The following is a 16028-nucleotide window of genomic DNA, read 5'->3' as shown; positions in this document are numbered from 1 at the left end:
TTTGATTTGCGTGGCGTTTCCATACTTTACCAACCTCAGACACATTACATAAATAAACACATTTTCCAATTCTTTTAATTATTTTACCCTTAACCCACTTAGTTTTCATTGGAATTCTATAATCCTTAACAAATACATATTGTCCTATGCTAGAATTACATTTCCTAGATCCGTTATTATATTTTAGTTGTCGCCTTTGGCCTTTAATTACATTATTATTTATTGAATAATTTTTCCTACTCCTTTTATAGATTTTAGGATTCATTATATTAAATCTGAAATTAATATGTCTTTTGAACATCAGAACAGAAGGTTTCTCTTTAGTTGTTGCATGTGGCGTATTGCGATAATCAAATAAAAAGTTCTGTAACGCAAAAAATATATTTTTTGTATTTTTGTCATTAAGTGCTCGTCGTAAACCGTTTTTTACTGTCCTTACTGCATTTTCAGCAGCGCCATTTGATGCAGGTGAATAGGGTGCTGTCGTAATATGCTTAATATGCATTTTATTTAAAAATAATTTGAATTCATTAGATGTAAATTGTGGACCGTTGTCCGAAACAATTACATGTGGAATTCCAAATCTAGCAAATAAACTACTTAATACTTCATTTGTGAATGAACTTGTAGTATTGCTAGTGGGAAAAACCTCAATCCATTTTGAGTGAGCATCAACTATTGTAATCTTGATGGGGATGAACACCACCGCCACCAACGTAATATTAGAGGAAGAAAGGGGCACCCGCCACCAACGTTATGCAGACGGGAAAAGATAGAAGTACGGTAGCGTGTACTTGCAGAAAAAGAGAAAAAAATTATAGAAGATTTTTAAGATGCTGCCACCAGGCAAGTTACGTACTTGGCCGAACGGTTTAAGAAGTTAATGAGTAAAAGGAGGGAGGATCGTAGCCCTTGTGTTAAAATTGAAATAATACGAACAAGAATTTATATAAAAAAAAAATTAATATATTAAATTAAGGAAATTAAAATATATAAAAAAAAATAGAAAAATAAAATTAACCAACAAAAATTAAGTTAAAATATTAAAGAAGAAAAACGAAAACTAATTGAACAAATTTTGGATAACGGAACGTTAACTATGGATACAAATACTAGCGATGATTATGAGTTTCAAGAACAATAGTAATTAATTATGCTTACTTATTCTACGCCACGACGACGCTCTTCCACCAGGATTCGAACGCTTCAGGAACTGGCTTCAAGGCACAATTTTGATCTGAGGATTCGATTTCTCTAGCAAGTTACCCAGCACAAACCACCAGCGTATTTAGAAGCCTTTCCGAATTTAGTATTGAGAATTTAAATTAAAAATAAAATGAAATGGAGCGAACTCAAGGGGAAGACTGTAGCTTCTATCTACCTTGGTAGTGCTTGGTAGTTGGTACTCGACTCCCTGAGTCGAACTCGGTGGCGCATCAACGCCTCACCCGATAACGCTGACTTAAGCAAAATAATTATACAAAACGCAATTTAATATACAGGGCGGTTTGTTACACTATTACCAAAAAATATCTATTATATATAGCACCAAAATAGTCAATATGTAATCTAGACCAAGGTTCCCGTGGCCGTTCCCATAAATGAAGTTGATGCTTCGGTGGATTATCTTTAACTGCTCTACAATTTTCACAATTGTGTGCTTTTTTCTCTATATCACTGTTTAATCCAGGCCACCAAAAATAATTATGCGCCATTTCTTTCATTTTAGCAGCTCCCATATGAGAAGAATGTAATTCATCTAATAATTTTCGGCGAAGCTTATATGGAACCACAATTTTGTTATTCCACAAAATCACACCATAGTTTATTGTTAATTCATTACGAAAGTTAAAATATATTAATATCTCTTTATTTATTTCTTTATTATTCCAACCATATTTAATATATTTTTTTAACTCTTTCAAAATTCTATCTAAACCAGTTTCTTTTTTAATATGTTCATAATCTATTGACATGTCACTACCTTCAAAAAAATTTATATAGTCAACTGAACATTTATCAATTAATTTTGTATCATCTTTAATTGGTATTCTTGATAACGAATCTGCAATATTCTTCTCTGATTTTACATATTTTATATTATAATCATAATTACTAAGAATAACAGCCCAACGTCTAAGCCGATTAGCGGAAAAGGTCGGAATTCCCTTGATTGGATTAAAAGTGGTTACTAAAGGTTTATGGTCAGTAACTAATGTAAATTTATTACCATATAAAAACTGATTGAATTTACTGACGCCAAATATGATACCCAACGCTTCCTTTTCTATTTGCGAATAGCTCATTTCAGCTCTATTTAACTTTTTTGATGCAAAAGCTATAGGTTTTTCTTCCCCATTCGGAAAAATATGTGCTAACACCGCACCTACACCATAATTACTAGCGTCACATGTTAATTGAAGCGGCAGATCCGGATTGAAATGTACCAAAACGGACGCAGAAATTAAAATATCTTTAACTTGATTAAAAGCTTGAGAACACTGATCAGACCAAACCCATTTGGCGTTCTTTTGTAATAACTGATACAAAGGGTACAAAATCGTTGACAAATTTGGAACAAATTTTGCGTAATACTAGCCCTAAAAATGATTTTAATTCGGTTACCGACTTGGAATTGGGGCATCTTGAATTGCTTTTATTTTCTCTTTTGTCGTATGTAACCCATCTTTATCAATTTTGTAACCCAAATAACAAATTTCACTTTCGAAAAATATACATTTATCATTTCTAATTTTAAATCCTGCTTTTTCAAGTTTATTTAAAACCGCTTTCAAATTTTCAATATGTTCAGTTAAGTTTTTTCCTCCAATCAAAATATCATCGTAAAAACATATTACACAATCTAAACCTTGTAACAAACTTTTCATAACTTTTTGAAAATGAGCCGGTGCTGAAGTTATACCGAATGGTAACCTCGTGTATTTAAACAACCCTTTATGTGTTGAGATTGTTGTTAATTCTCTGGAATTTTCTTCTAATAATATTTGTTGATATGCTTGAGACAAATCTATTTTGGAAAATATAACACTACCCTGCATTGAATTTAAAAGTTCGTCAATTCTGTTAATTGGATATCTTTCTATTTCCAAACATGGATTTATTGTCACCTTAAAATCTCCACATATGCGCACTGATCCATCTTTTTTTATAATAGGAACAATTGGCGTTCCCCACTTACTAAATGAAACGGGTTCTAGTATTCCTTCATTGACTAATCTATCTAATTCCATTTCAACTTTTCTTTTTAAAATAAGTGGCAAAGGTCGAGGTCTAAAAAATTTTGGAGTAACATTTTCAGATTTTAATTTCAAAAATATTGTACCAGCTTTAAATGTTCCCAATTTATCGCAAAAAAACGTTCTTAAATTCTTTTCGTAATTGAATAAGTTCTTTATTACAACTAACAAAATTTAAATCGCTATTTTCTTTAATTCCTAAATTAAATAATTCTAAAAAATCTCTACCAACGATTGGTGGGCCACCATTTCTAATCACAAAAAAATTAAAGTTTACATCTTTTTTTGTGTATTTAACTCTTAATTTAACATATCCTATTGGTTTAACTTTTTGACCATTATAAACATATAAAATTTTATTTGTTTTATATAACCTATAGTTAGGAAAATTCTCTAAATATAATTTCTCATTAATTGCTGAGATACATGAACCAGTATCTATTTGAAAAATCATCATTTTGCCATTTATTTCTACATTCGCAACAATTGGTTTCTTATCATTACTAGATTCAATATTAAAAATTTGATCTTCTAAAAAATTTTGAAAATTTTTTACTTTATTACGACAATTAGATGCAATGTGACCTTTTTTATTACATTTGTAACAAGTAGTATTTTTAAATTTACATGAATCAATCATGTGGCCAATATTACCGCAAGCAAAACATCTATGAATTATTTTCATCTATGAATGAATATCGCTTGCAGTGAAATAATTGTCTAATCTTGCCTTAAATATCGCCCATTCATCCACGTGTGGATCGAACTCACGTAATCGACCATGTGTCGTCGTTCCTTGCTTTTCTTTCCCGTCCGTAGCCATTTTTACTAATACGGTACTTCTTTTAATCACTTTGATCACTCTAACTTTTTAAAACAATTTTCCTCGTCTCCAATGTAAAATTTGTAATAAAATACATTCTTTCTCTACCAATACTTTATTCCGACTAAACATAAAAATGAAATGTAACAAGACAAACATGTGTTCACGCACAAAAACCAGTCTTACAAAAATAAACCAAAATAAACCGTATTCTACATCAATGATAGCTCTTTAAAGGCAATGGATCCTGCTAATTGTGCAGATAATGAAGTGGAGCACGCTGTATATAATTTGCAAGAGACTGTGGCTACCAAGATCAATGTTCCTGAAGCAGAAAGTGAAAACGACGATGTAGGTCAGGACAGAGATTTTCATATCAGTGAAGAGGAGAACCTAGAATCAGAATCAGCCACATCACTCACATTGGAATCTTTCAATCTACAAAATCAAGGTCCCCCTAAAAGAAAACGCGAACTCGGTAGGAATACTAAAAAAATAAATCAATATCTGAGGATGAAGGGAAAAGCGTACCTAGGATACAGAAGGCCACCTAATCAGTCAAAAACATTTCAGGACGTTGAAAGAGAAGAAAGAAAAGTTGGAATACCTTGTATTTCAAACTTTTGCCGAAAATCCAAGAAGAAAAGATGCAATGAAATTAATGATTTAAAACGTGAAGAAGTTTTCAAAAAGTTTTGGCAAGATTTATCGTGGGGTCAGAGACAAACATATGTGTGTAATTTAGTAAATAAAGTACCACCTCAGCAAAGAAGATCAGAAGGAGAAAATTTTCGAGAAACAAAAACTCTTAAATATTCCCTCAAAATAGACGATGGCATTTATCCTGTATGCAAAAAAAATGTTCCTTTCCCCACTGGGGTTAAGAGAATGGCAAGTTTGTAATTGGGTCAAGCAAAGTAAACATGGAATCAATGACGAAAAGAATGAAAGACCAAGAGTTGGAGGCATTTTATCAGAACGAGCACCAAGAAATAAATTCATGAAGTCATTTTTAGAAAACCTTAACAAGTTGCCGTCGCACTATTGCCGAAAAGACACGAATAAATTATATTTGGAGCAGTCGTTTTTTAGTATTGTTGACTTATATACAGTGTACAAAGAGAGCTACAGGGAAAATAATGGGGTTGCAATGAGTCAAAATTCCTTAACAAAAATGATGAAAACAATGAACATTGGTCTCTATCAACCAAAAAAAGACAAGTGTGACATTTGCTGCCAATACGAGGAGAAGAATTTATCAGTTGAAGAATGGGAAAAGCATTGCGAAGAGAAGGAAAGAGCGAGAGAAGAAAAAGCAAAAGACAAAGAGCAAGGTATTTTGGGTAGACATCATGTGATTACGATGGATCTGCACGCAGTAAAAGTTTGTCCTTCATTGAATGCCAGTTCTGTTTATTTCAAAACTAAGTTATGTGTTCATAATTTTACAGTTTATAACATAGTTGCTAGGCACAGCACCTGTTATTGGTTCGATGAGACGCAAGCCGACCTTTAATCTTCAACGTTTGTGTCATTTATCTTTGACTACATAAAAAGAATTCTTAATGATGGTAAACCTATCATCATTTATTCAGATGGGTGTACCTATCAAAATCGGAAAAATATTATGTCAAACGCCCTTTTACGTCTATCAGAAGAACTGAATGTGACTATCGAACAAAAGTTTTTGGTTAAAGGACACACACAAATGGAGTGTGATAGCGTTCATGCCAACATTGAAAGGAAACTAAAGAACAGAAAAATCTTTTTGCCTAGCGACTACTTAAGAGTTTGTGAAGAAAGCAGAACATCTACTGAAACATATGAAGCAAAACTAGTGAATCACAAGTTTTTCAGGAACTTCAAAAAAAATCTCGTTTATTCTTCAATAAGACCCGGAAGGAAACCAGGAGACCCAACCGCAACTCGCCAACAAGTTTTTTTTAAACTAAATTTTGATAGTGAGTATGAAGAGCTACCACAAAGAACAAGAAAAATTATTTCTTCCACTAACAATGAATATGAACAACTTTATAATCAAAGAATAAAAATAAAAAAAACCAAATATTTTTCAGCACCTTCAACAGTTGAAATCGGTTATACCTGTGAATTGTTGGTCATTTTATGACAATTTAACTTTTGAATGAATTTTTTGTGTTTTATGAACTGCTGAAAGGTCCGTGAGCACGGCCAGAAAATTGTCACGGAATAGCATGATGCGCCGAATATGCAGAGCGTATTTGTCCTCGTAATGCTAACTTTCTCAACCCGCACAACCCAACCCAACCAAACCCAACCCGCACAACAAATCAGCGAATAAGCTAACCCCCAATCCCGAGCCAAACACCTCGCACGAAGCAACTGCTCCGTCTGTTAAACCCAAAGCATCTGTACCTAAACGTGCGACTAAATCCGAAGTCCCATACTCCAAACAAAAATCCTTCCCCCGAAACTAACATCTGCGCCGGCAAAGAAGAAGACCCTTTCTAAAGGAATCACCAGCACCACCTACAAGAAGTCATATAGTAGCATAGTCATACAGTTTCTAATAACAAAAGACATGGTTCTCCCAAACTGCCCCAGAAAACACCAACCCCAACGCCAGTTCCACCAGCACTTTCGAAAGACGAACTACCGACATATAACAATTGTTCGGAAGAAGAAACTGAGTTTCAAAAAGCTTTTTCCGTTGATTGGTCTAATCAGTTAATTGGAAGATAATCATCGAGCTACTGATCAAGATTCTACTAGAGCTGCTAAAATACCGATCGACCAGAGAAGTATCATTAGTGCTATAGCCGGCCATCGAAAGAATTGGAACATCTGGAGGCAGCATTTCTGATATGATAGAATTGGAGAAGTAGCAGCAGTTGGATGTTATTCTCATTAACGGAAACCTATTTATGCTGCTCCATCTTTTTTGTAAAGACTACTATGTTGAGTACTATGTAAATCCAACTCCAAATTTACGGTTTATAGAAGGTACAAATGTCGCGATTATGACCACTACTGGATCGTAGACACTGATGTTTTTGTCTACAAAAGATCAGGACAACGATCTAACCAAGGTCTTCGCCCAGACGGAATCAATTGTCCTATTGCGAGGTCTAAACTGCAAGTATGTCACGTAGATATCTGGTCAAGATATCTGGTCGGGAGATCAAGGACTTAATACGTGAGAAAATCCGGGTGAGAAAGCACTGTCAGCTAACACTCGACGTTGCTCACAAGACCGAGTACAACCGCCATGCCCACCAGGTGAAGATTTCCAAGCAAGAGCTCAGAAATGCTTAGAAACTGAACGTTGTACTATACGCCCAGTTTGAATTCCGGTCCCAACACAATACTCTCATACAGCTCCTCTGCCTCGTCGAGCACATGATGCGTTGGTTGCTATTCAAGATGCACCAGGTAGGCATGTCGTTTATATGCTACAACTCGTTTAGTCAATCTTAAGTGAAAGAACGTTTGTCACAGAAGTTTTAAATTATCACAAAATATAGCAAGCTGGAATCTTCACAACAATATGCATGCATTATACGTAATACATTTTTAACAGCCATGTTTGCCAGTTTTAACAGCCGGGTTTCTTTATCTTGTCTTTATATTTGAATTAATGTTCTATATTTATTAATTAAAATGTCGGTTGCGAAAATCATTTGATGATAGAGAGATAGATAACGATAGAACAAGATAAAAACAGAAAATTGTATTTGGTTTAAGATCCCTTAATTAATTTGGTTATACGTCATACGTAGAATTATATCTTGTCGTCCTTAGCGATTACATTAACTCTTATAACGTATAAAACATTAAGATACTTGAATCACTTGAACACCATTTGTAGGAAATATATGAATACGTTGGGAAAATGATTAAAAATTAAATTAAGCTTTGCTCGAAAAAACTGAAAAAAAAGAAAGTCATGTATATCTGCCGTTATGATTTTTTCTTGCGTGGTCTTTGAAGATTGATGTGCTTATTATATTTTAGTATCAATTCTTGCAAATCACTGATGAATATTAATGATTACGTAAGTAATTGAAAACAGCATTAGATAGGTTTATTGCAGAAGCATAATATTTTGAATAACAATTATCCGTAAAGTTTATTGTTCAGCATATCTCAGCAGGAGAGATCGTATGGTATACGCTAATTTTAGTAAAAATAAAAAGAATACGGAATATAATTATGACATATGTAACTTTTTTTGATATACAGTGCGTTTCAAAAATAACGGATAAATTCGGATAAAATTATTATAAACAATTTATGAAAAAATCGCTGAAACGGGTCTAAAGATTTAAATTTTTTTTTGCAATTTTTAGGTGTACATTTTAAATTTTTAAACGAGTTATGACGTCATCGAAGTTTTTTTGTAAATGGAACACCCCATTTTTTATATCGGAATTTGAAAGAGGATTTTCTTCGGAATTATGTACAGTGTCCCGTTAACGGTACGGAGCGGCTGTGTTTCGACAACGGTAAAGCCTAGAGGTTTGAGAAAAAAATACTTATAAGCAAAGTGACCAAGAGAAATAGTTGCAAATTATTTTGAAGTTCGTAATTCGACCGCTAGGGGGCGTAACTGCCATTGAGAAGCATAAAATTCCCGGTATCTCAGAAACTTAGAAGATGAGCTATAATTTTGACCACATCATTTAATAGCTTGAATAATACCGCATCGCTTTTGTTTTGCGATATTTTTCATATCTGTCATTATAAGGGAGGGGGAGGCCAATGCGTTTTCATATGTTTACATTTTAATATCTCCTGGACCATTCAATCGATTTGAATATTTTCGGTGTTGTTTGAAATGCTCTTTTTAAAGATATTTTCAGTAAGACCGTTTGCTTTAAAACAAATCATCAAAACAAAAAAGCTAGAGGGCGTTATCTGCAGCGATTACATATTTTTTCACCTTAAAATTTGCTAAATTTTAGTAAAAACCGCATCTTCATATCGCCACCCGTTCTCGAATTATAGAAGAAAATGTTAAAAACTCGAGTGCCATCAATCGGATCCAGTCACCTCATCGAGAAAACAAATCACATAACCATGGTAACTGTAAACATGTCATTTACTAACGCAGAAGCGTATGATGATTTATTTTCAATGTTTGGAATACGATGCAACTGCATGGCAAAAATGTGCAATGCAATTACGTCAAAGAAAGACATTTTTCTCTAGAAGTGCTTTTAAGATTGACTTAACGATTACGGAAAACTGGCAACATGTAGCCCGTTCAGACATCTCTATGAATTCGTAAATCACATTGGTGCGCAATATGATCCCACATAATCTGGGAAAACAATTGTCCACAAGATTCCTCAAGAGAATAATATCTCCACCACATTGTTTTACATCAGGCCTTATCAGATACCGATTTTGATAACAGACTGAACTATTATCATAGACTTTTAAATATGATTTGGGCAAATCCAAACCTTTTATCACAAATGCTATGGATGCATGAAACATCTCTCTACAAACTGGTGTAAACTTGCATAATATGCATTCTTGGTTCGAACAAAACCCACATTGCTTTCACCCCTTTATCTAAATTATTTTATTATTGGGTATACTAAACGATCTGACTTTTCAAGAAAAACCAATAACCAGGGAAAATATGACAAAACACTAAATGTCAGTAGAAACGTGTCCAGGGCCGAGACCTAAACAGTGTTTTTTTTTTCGTCGAAACTAGATTAAATAAAAGCATCGAGGTTTCTGGAAGGCATTTCGAACATTAGTGAGCTATTTTTGCCAAAAATTTAAGTTATTCTAAGTGTTTTGGTTTATTTTGTTTTATTATCATTGTTGATAAGTTGGCTTTTAAACACGCCTCAAAAGTAGTTTTGAAGCAGTTCTAAGCTTGGATAAAGTGTGAAGGAAGGGTCTAGGTAATAACATTTTTGTGCTCTCTTATTTGTTTCCTAAGGTAACTTGATCCTATTAAGTTATACGAATTTTCAACATTTTCCTCTATAATTCGAGAATGGATGGAGATATCGAGATGCGGTTTTCACTAATATTTAGCAAATTTTATGGTGATTAAGGGGCCGTGAAGTAAATAGTACCGTTCCATTTAACTTTCTTTTAAAAATCACAAAAATATGTAACCGCTGCAGATAACGCCCTCTAGCTTATTTGTTTTAAACCAAGCGGTCTTACTGATATAATATCTTTCAAAAGATCATGAAATGGTCTTTCAAACAAAACCAAAAATATTCAAATCGGTTGAATGGTCCAGGAGATATTCAAATGTAAACATATGAAAACGCATTGGCCTTCCCCTCCCTTATTATGACAGATATGAGAAATATTGCAAAACAAAAGCGATGCGGTATTATCCAAGCTACCAAATGATGTTATCAAAGTTATAGCTCATCGTCTAATGTTCTGAGATAGCGGGAGTTTTATGTTTCTCTATGGCAGTTAGGCCCCCTAGCGGTCGAATTAGGAACTTTAAAATAATTTCCAGCTATTTCTCTTGCCCACTTTGCTTATAAGGATTTTTTTCCCAAACCTATAGGCCTTACCGTTATCGATATACGGCCGCTTCGTACCCTTAATATCGGTTACATAAGAAAATTTTCGAGAAAAATTAATTTAAAGTTTCATTATTTCCCATTCATTTGATATAAAAAGTAGTAGTAGCCGTGCGTAACCATGGCAACCAATTGTTTTGATTTGACATTTCCGAGTATCAAAATTCGATTTGAAACAGTTTATTGTGATTTAATGAGATTGTTTTGAGTAGTATTGTGGAGTTTTTTGTGTTAATTGTTGTTATTCGTTGTTATTTGTTGCTATTTGTTGGTATTCATCGCTATTCGTTATTTTTTTGTTGTTATTTGATGTTATTGTTTATCTATTATTGTTTGTTTTTTAATTATTGACTGTTCAATAAGTAAGAAAGTAATAATGACGCTTACTGAAACTGAAAGAATCGAGATTCTTATGATGATTGGTTTCGGAAATAGAGTCCGAACGTATAACGAAGTCCAAACCGTACTCCAATATCATTATCGACAATAAGTCGAATTGAGAGTAAATTTCGCGAACTTGGTCATGTACGAGATAAACCTAAGACCGGACGTCCATTGGCTTTAAATGAATTGGATGTCCTGTTAAGTGTAGAGGAAAATCAGCATTCAAACATCTCCAATATTGCTGCAAATTTAAATACATCTAGAAGCACAATATCAAGATTTCGTAAATGAAAAAAATATCACCCCTACAAAGTACACTTGGTGCATCAGCTTTCCGATGACAATTTTGATCGACGCGTGCAATTCTGCGAAACAATGACGGAACTATGCAACGCAAATCCGGAATTCATTAAAAACATTCTATCAAGCAACATTTTGTTTAAATGGCACCGTCCATAAGCAAAACTGTCGTTATTGGGCAGTTGAAAATCCCCATTGGAAAGCCGAGGCAGATACACAGTATCCTCAAAAGGTCAATATGTGGGCTGGAATAGTTGAGAATAGAATTATTGCACCGTATTTCTTTATTGGAACAATAGGCGGTGAACAGTATTTGAATTTTCTTCAATTAGAATTAATTCTAAGTTTAGTTGCAAATTTTCCAAATGCAGAAGATCCAAATTCACTACATCAGGCTACAGCAAGCTGGCGCGCCTCCTCATTATGCACTAGTTGTACGAGAATACCTCAACCAAAAATTTCCCAATCGGTGGATTGGCAGACGCGGACATATTGAATGGCCCTTTATATTATTTTCTTTGGGGTTATTTAAAATCTAAAGTTTATTTTAATAAGCCTGATAACCTAGAAGATCTGAAGCAAAAAAATTAGAGAAAAAATTCAATTAATTAGCCAGGATATGATTCAAAACGTTCAAGAAGCATTTGTCTCCCGATTAAGATATTGCCTTGCCGCTAACGGGCAGCAATTTGAACATTTGAATTATTGATATTATTAATTTCTATCTTTCATGTTATTTTTGTAAATTTAAACTTTAAAAAAAATGTTTAACTTTTGAAATCTAATTTTCTATTGCTACTTTTGACACTTGGAAATGTCAAATCAAAACAATTGGTTGCCATGGTTACGCACTGCTACTACAATTTTTCTATGTCAAATGAATGGGAAATATTGAAACGTTAAATTAATTTTTCTCGAAAGTTTTCTTATATAACCGATATTAATATTTATTGTACATAATTCAGAAAGAAATCCTCTTTCAAATTTCCTATATAAAAAATGAGGTGTTCCTTTTACAAAAAAACTTCGATGACGTCATAACTCGTTTAAAAATGGCGGAAAAAATTTAAATCTTTAGACCCGTTTCAGCGATTTTTTCATAAATTGTTTGTAATGATTTTATCGAATTTATCCGTTACTTTTGAAGCGCACTGTATAGTTTTAATATAAAATAAAAGAGAAGGTTGTTAATAACATCAGCAGAAAATTATAATTATTTCTATAAATAGTGTTCGTATAAATGTGATTGAAAAATAATTTAATTATTATTTTTATTGTAGAAAAAGGTGAACCAAATTCAAATAAAACTTTATTTATTAGTAATTAATTTACACAATGTTTGGTATAAGCTTTTACCATATGTTTGACGTTTGGAAAACATGCATGGGATGGTCCCCGTTGATTTTGATTTTTTGTCATCCTCTGAACATAACATTACTAAATAAAATACCACGTTTCGAAAAGCAATTCCTGCTTATTAAGAAAGCCTTGCTCTAACCTTACGTTTGTTGACAACTGGTGATTCTTAGTTCCAGATGTATTTAGTGCTATTGTAGAAATATTAAGAGACTATATCTGAAGATTACTCATTTTTCAATAAGATGATCGAAAGGTTGTATATTTGAATAGGTACTTGGCGATTGCCATGAGTTCGGGCTTTGGGCTGTGAGTGGGAGGAGGTGAAACCATCCTGATTAGCCTGAATAAAAATATTCATGAAACAACGTAAATTTGATACCACTAAATTGCCAAAATGTAATCTGTCATCTATTGCCGTGTTGACTAACAACGTAAATATTTCAAAAACCTTGTCGAAACGTTCGTCTGTCGTACTCTGTTTCTTTCTCTGAATACTGTTGGAGGTTGCTGATAGCTCAAGACGTATTGTGGTTTTAGATGTTCAGTATTCTTCAGCAATTCTGATAACTGCAGGCAAACATCATGACCGTTGTTTTGCTGCATAACTTTTAGCGTTAGAGTCTTCAGTCGAAGGAATTTTAGAACCCATTGGGAACATTTTATTCAGAAGAAGAAGGTGCGCTCAGAAACGGTAGCTGAAAAGGTAGAACAAATTTTATATTAGCAAATACAACAAATGGTGTTGCTGATTACTTTCTGTATGAGGAAGTATTAGGATGGCAAGACGATTATGTTTAATACTTGCAATCTCATTGTCTATTTTCTTTTTTTTTAATCAACTACCTAACCTACTGAGTTATTCAAAAATGATGTAAAATTTTGATAAAATTTTATTTTATGTTGTTCCCAGCTTGTTCTTGCTTAATACAAATTGCGTATTTTTAATAGATGAATATGTTTGTGAGAAAAATTCTATAATTTTACCTGACTTATCTTTTCCACAAAAGATAAGTCTTTTCCGGTGCTGTTCTTAATTTTCAGAAGTAATTTCCACAAGGGATAATGGATAATGCCATGTATGGATAAATGCAACCAAATCGATCATGTCTTAATATACAGGGTGATTCACTTAAGAACCGACACAGAGCAGGGACATGTAGAGGACAATAAATTAAGATGATTTAACGTAACTTACCTGTATACTAAGTTGTACATCTGAGGAGTTATAAGCCTTCAAAGTTAGCTCTTAAATTTTTGAAAAGTTCAATATCTTCGTAATACATTAAGCCAGAAAAACCAAATTTGGTATACGTTATGAGTGTATCAAGAGTATTAATTGGTAGCAAATTGAACTCAATTGAGGCATTTCAAAGGGTAGATTAAGGGTGATGGCACCCTAAATTTTAACAGATTTTTTAACCTTTTAACCTCTAAAAGGGCGAAACAATTGTTGTACATAACCTCTGAATAAATATACATCATTGTGGAATTTCTGTTTACTACATAAGATTTCATTCCTTATAATCATCATACAATGAACCTGGAGTATCTCATCGCTAAATTAAAAATTTAAGACCCAACTTTGAAGGTCTATAACTCCTCAGGAGTACAACTTAGTATAGAGATACGTTGCGTTAAATCATCCTAATTTATTGTCCTCTATTTGTCTCTGCTCTGTGTCGGTTCTTATGTGAATCACCCTGTATAAGAGATGGATTTCTTTTATAGACGACGAGAAAATCCACCAAGGTACCAACTATGACTCCGACCTACAATAAATAAAAAAAAATTAGAAAACCAGAATAAATGGAATGTATAATAATAATAATGGTTTATTGATCAACAGGTGTATACAAAAAAAATACAAATATAAGAGCAAAATACATTAAAATAAATATCTACGATGATCAAACTTATGATGAGGTTCAATATGTACTGATTTTCCACCCCACCATAGAACAAACGAGAAAAACAGAAGTTAATTACTGAAGCGATAAAAAAAATCAAAACAAGTTACACGAATCTTACAAATAAAGTTTCTTCGAAATTTCCAATAAACATGTCCGAAAGAGTTCTCCTAGAAAACACAATTAGGAAAAAAAACAAAGCATAAATGGGGTCAAGAACACTCTATTTATGTAATGTAAGCATGGAACTTGGCAAGTATCCAGATCAATGGAAAATAGCTATAGTCATGCCTGTATTCAAAAAGGGATGTGACAACCAATTTGAGAACTACAAACCTATTACATTGATATCCTTACTTAAAAGGACGCAATACAGAACGAGGCATCTATCAAATGACATCAGAAATAATAAAGAATGTAAATGAGGACGGCAAGAGAGTGGCTGGTTTGTATTTGGATCTATCAAAGGCTTTTGATTCTTTAGAAAGGAGTATATTAATGGGAAAATTATGGAATGTAGGTATAAGAAGAAAAGTTCAATGTCTAATTAATTCTTATCTGGTCGACAGAAAACAATGCGTTAAAATGAAAGGAAATGATGGTATGACCTACGTGTAATCCAGATGTGCGTCTTCTTCCCATACATTCCTAGGTCCATGCCACATCTATCTTCTTAGTGACGAACACTTTCAAGAAGCAACTGTTTTACAGCTTTGTTTCCTTGGTAAATTTAATCATGGTGTGTTGAGAATTCTGGTGGTCTAGGAACTTCCGGAGACGCTCTTTTCCATGCTGCCATATCATAAAGATGATGCCACGGCTGCCCCATCGCATTGCGTAGAATCCCTTCCAACTAAAATATGTCGATGATTAACAGAGGTCTACTAGCCCTGAAACATACTTCGATAAATTCCCTGAAATGAATTTTTGGGGAAAAAGCCGTTTACGACATCTTTGACTAAAACTCTAGTAAATAGATAGATATAGCGAGAGATTTTAGTTTCTGGAACCAAGTCTCGTGTTAGAAGAGATTTATTGCTTCTCAAATTTGTTTGTTGAGATAGTAATTCTGAGTTTTTGTATCTGAGATGATTTTATATGACGACGGGTTGGAGGTTGTTTTTGGTGATGAGAGGTATGGCAGCGAGTTATTTTTTGTTCTAATGAATTCGATAGTGGATGTAATTTGGATGGATTTGTTGACGATTTGTTCGTAATTGAGTCAGTTGGCAAAGTAATTTAAGATTTTTATTGGTTGTTGGGAGAGGAAAGTTTGGGAACCCACTTTGAATAGGATGAGGCGGTAGACGGAGGAGAATTCATTTATTTTAATCTAATTGAATACGTTAACTGCTTTGTTTATTGCATGCTATTTGCAACACATTTTTTGGTTATATACATATTTCCACATGATTTTGATTCAATTTAATAAAAGAGAACAGTAGAA

The sequence above is a fragment of the Onthophagus taurus genome, chromosome 6, assembly GCF_036711975.1.
Source record: "Onthophagus taurus isolate NC chromosome 6, IU_Otau_3.0, whole genome shotgun sequence".
Taxonomy (NCBI): domain Eukaryota; kingdom Metazoa; phylum Arthropoda; class Insecta; order Coleoptera; family Scarabaeidae; genus Onthophagus; species Onthophagus taurus.
Note: the sequence above shows the minus strand (reverse complement) of the source record.